This window comes from Otolemur garnettii, unplaced genomic scaffold, assembly GCF_000181295.1.
Source record: "Otolemur garnettii isolate 467f Iridium unplaced genomic scaffold, OtoGar3 scaffold00225, whole genome shotgun sequence".
Taxonomy (NCBI): Eukaryota; Metazoa; Chordata; class Mammalia; order Primates; family Galagidae; genus Otolemur; species Otolemur garnettii.
Window position 1 is genome coordinate 880547 of NW_003852620.1, and position 4092 is coordinate 884638.

General features: G+C 42.7%; 1 pseudogene; it reads left to right on the forward strand.

Annotated features, from left to right (window-relative positions):
• Positions 1-974: 974 nt before the first annotated feature.
• Positions 975-2359, forward strand: LOC100954569 (annotated as a pseudogene).
• Positions 2360-4092: the final 1733 nt, after the last annotated feature.

The following is a 4092-nucleotide window of genomic DNA, read 5'->3' on the forward strand; positions in this document are numbered from 1 at the left end:
AATGTCTGCTTTTACCTTATCTATTTAACACTGTACCGACAGTTATGGCTAGTGCCATTAGGCAAGAAAAAGAAACACAGGCATCCAAATTTGATAGAAAAAAGTAAAACTGTCTTTACTCACAGGTGGTATCATCATCTGTAAGGAAAATCAAACGAGGCTGGGTGTGTCTAACTTCCTATGTATAGTGTAATATCTAGAGCAACCCTTGAAATATGTAGACAAAAACTGTTAGAGGCTGAGCTGGTGGTTCACACCTGAAATCCTAGCACTCTGGGAGGGCCAGGCAGGGGGAATACCTTGAGCTCAAGTGTTGGAGACCATCCTGAACAAGAGTGAGACCCTGTGTCTACTTTAAAAAAAAGAAAGAAAAGAGAAGGCGTCTTGGCACATCCCTGTGGTGCAACCTATCCAGGAGGCTGAGGCAAGAGGATCGCTTGAGCCCAGGAATTTAAGGTTGCAGTGAGCTACGATGGTAACGCTCTGTCTCAAAAAAAAAAAAGTGTGTATGTATATATATGTGTGTATATGTACACACACATATATATATGCAACACTCTGTGTCCAAAAAATGTGTATATATATGTATATATAACATGTATACATATATATTTTAATGGAATTCTAAAAGATGTTCAAGTAACCTACAGAAAGGAAAGAAAAGTGAAACGGGGCAGCGCCTGTGGCTCAAAGGAGCAGGGCGCAGGCCCCATATACTGGATGTGGCAGGTTCAAACCCGGCCCCTGCCAAAAACTGCAAAAAAAGAAAAGTGAAACAGAAAGAAAACAGAGGAACAAACAAAATAAACAGTACAAGAGCTTACTTAAGACTTAACATGTCAATAATTACGCCCAGGCTCCAGTGCATAAAGAAGAGCTGGGACCACGGTTGGCTCTGATGCCGAGTGCAGCCGGACCCCCTTCTTGCCCACATGCTGGGGGCGGTTGATCCACCTGCCCACTAGCACCTAGCCATGAACCTGAAAAGCCAGAGCGAGGAGGCTGGTGCTGGCCAGCTGCTCTTCACCACTTCATCCAGGACAACACAGCAGTGAAAAGGGCATTAAGATCAGTTGGTTCGCATCGTCTTCTCATTTACTGGTCCCTAGCCATTGGTAGTAAGTCCGGTTATAAATTTTTCTTCCTCTTTTCTGTGGATAAGCTGGAACAGATCTATGAATACACCGACACTGAAGATGTGTGCGTCGTAGAAAGATTGTTCTCAAGCAGCTCAGTGGCCATGATGAACCTCAAAGCCCCAAGGAAGGTAAAGGTTTGCCATGCTAAGAAAGGAACCAAGATCTGCAGTTACAGCTACTCCAACAGGATACTGGCTGTGAAGCTCAATGCCTGGAAGAGTCTCTGTATATGCACACATCCAGGGGTCATGCTTTTGCTCAAACTTGTGAGTTCAAGCAATCCACCCACCTCAGCCTCCCAGAGTGCTAAGATTACAAGCATGAGTCACCTACCCGGCCAAGGTGCAAGTCTTCAATAAGATTAGAGAGCTGTAAATTGATCCTGGTTCATGACAGTCTTTTAGTGTCATTGGCTTTTGATGCAAGTGGAACCAAACTTGCAACTACTTCTGAGAAAGGGACCATGATTACGGTGTTTTCCATTCCAGAGGGACAAAAACTCTTTGAATTCCAGAGAGGAGTTAAGCAGCGTGCTGGTGCCTGGTCCTTGGCCTTCAGCATGGGTGGCATGTTCCTCCTTGCATCTAGCAACACTGAGACTGTGCACATCTTCAAACTTGAGACTGTTACCTGAAAAATTGGTAGAAAAGTTAAAAACAAACAAAAAACAACTTGAGACTGTGAAAGAAAACCACCCAGAGGAACCCACCACCTGGACTGGGTACTTGGGGAAGGTGCTCATGGCCTCCATCTGCTACCTGCCTTCTCAAGGGACAGAAATATTCAACCAAGGCAGAGCCATTACCACAGTCTGTCTACCCTTCTGTGGCCACAAAAACATCTATTCATTGGCTACAATTCAGAAGATCCCTCCAGTGGGTACCTGTACATGCACATGGACCCCTAGGAGGAGGGAAAGTGTGTCCTAATGAAGCAGCAAGGGTTTAATTGCAGTATGGAGATGGCCAGTGAAATCTTAGACTCTGCCTCTCATGACTGCCCATTAATAATTCAGACATACAGTACAGCTGTAGCAAGAGGTACCAACATGCCTTCCTCTTCAACAAGACTTGTTAAGGAGCATGACACAAACCCCAAAGTCTAACACAGATGACCTGGGTGCTGTGGGCGGTGCTTGTCTGGAGGATGAAACCAGCACCCTGTGCCTGGAGGAGGGCAACCAGCATTCTCCCATGATTCCTCAGACTGACGGAACATGACCTGTGACCTATGACCCTGGAAGCAGAGAATACTGGCTTGACAGAGGACTTTGTGTTTTGCTGCAATGAACTTTGACCTGAATGGGGAAAGGATAGCAGAGTATTAAAAAAAAGATTGTAGTGGTCGTCCAACTCCTCCATTCTGTTGAGAAAATACATCTTTTTTCATTTCAGTGGCTTTAATTCTGCTAATGAATTTTAGATTTTTGTTCTCTCTTTTTGCCAAAGTGTAATTGTTTGGTGAAGCCCTCAAAACCTCCTTGCTTTGCATGTATGTATGTGCCAAGACAGCACAGGAGAGCTAGAAGCCACTTTATAACAAACTGCAATTGTATGGTATTTTGTTATCTGTACATAATGATCAGTGGCATATGGAAACTGTAGAACGGTGCACAGTGGTTCTGGTTGTCAACGATGGTTCTTCAGTGCCAAGTCCAAGGGCTCCTCACTCAGAGCTTTTCAGTGTGCTGGGCAGACATTGGCCTCAAACATGTGTCCTTTTTCCCCAGAGTCCCACGGACCATTCTCCATTTTATTTTGTTAAATAAATTATTTCCAAATTGGATTATTCTGGGATTTCTTCCAGGGTGGACTTTTGTTTCTGATTTTGTTTTCCATGTGGCTATTGAAATTAAGAGAGGTTATTTCAGATATTAAACACCTTTCTTTCTGACAAAAAATTACATTTAAATGGTCTAAATAGGTGGTGCCTGTGGCTCAGTGGGTAGGGAGCTGGTCACATACACCAAGGCTGGTAGTTTGAACCTGGCCTGGGCCAGCTAAAACAACAATGACAAACACAGTGGGCATCCTTGTCTGGTTCCAGATTTGAGTGGTAATGCTTTCAGTTTTACTCCATTCAATATGATATTGGCTGTGGGTTTGCTGTAGATAGCCTCTATCAGCTTAAGGAATGTTCCTTCTAAACCTATTTTCTTGAGTGTTTTTATCATGAAAGGATGCTAGATATTGTCAAAAGCCTTTTCTGCATCAAGTGAAAGAATCATGTGGTCTTTGTTTTTGATTCTATTTATGTGGTGTATTATATTTATAGATTTGTGTATCTTGAACCAACCTTGTGTCTCTGGGATAAAACCCACTTGATCTGGGTGGCACCTGTGGCTCAAAGGAGTAGGGTACTGACCCCATATGCCGGAGTGGGTGGGTTCAAACCCACTCCCGGCCAAAAACTGCAAAAAAACCCCCAAAACCAAAACAAAACAAAAAACCAAAAACACTTGATCATGGTGTATAACCTTTTTAATGTGTTGCTGCATTCCGTTTGCTAATATCTTATTGACTATTTTTGCATATGTATTCATTAATGATATTGGTCTATAGTTTTCTTTTTTTGTATGGTCCTTTCCTGGTTTGGTGATCAGGGGGTGATGTTTGCTTCATAGAATGCATTGGGGAGGATTCCTTCTTTTCTCTGTATTTTGGAAAAGTTTATGCATTATAGGAACTAGTTCCTTTCTGAAGGTTTGATAAAATTCTGGGGTGAAGCCATCTAGTTCAGGACTTTTCTTTTTGGGGAGATTTTGTATAATTGATGCTGTTTCAGTACTTGATATTGGTCTATTCAAGATTTCTAAATTGTTCTGGCTGAGTTTTGGAAGGTATTGTGGCACAAGGAATCTTCAAGCTATTTGAATACTGTTTCTTGATTGTGGTGGTGGCTTCACAAATATTGTATTAAAGTAATATAGGGTCTTGGCACTTGTGGCTCAAGC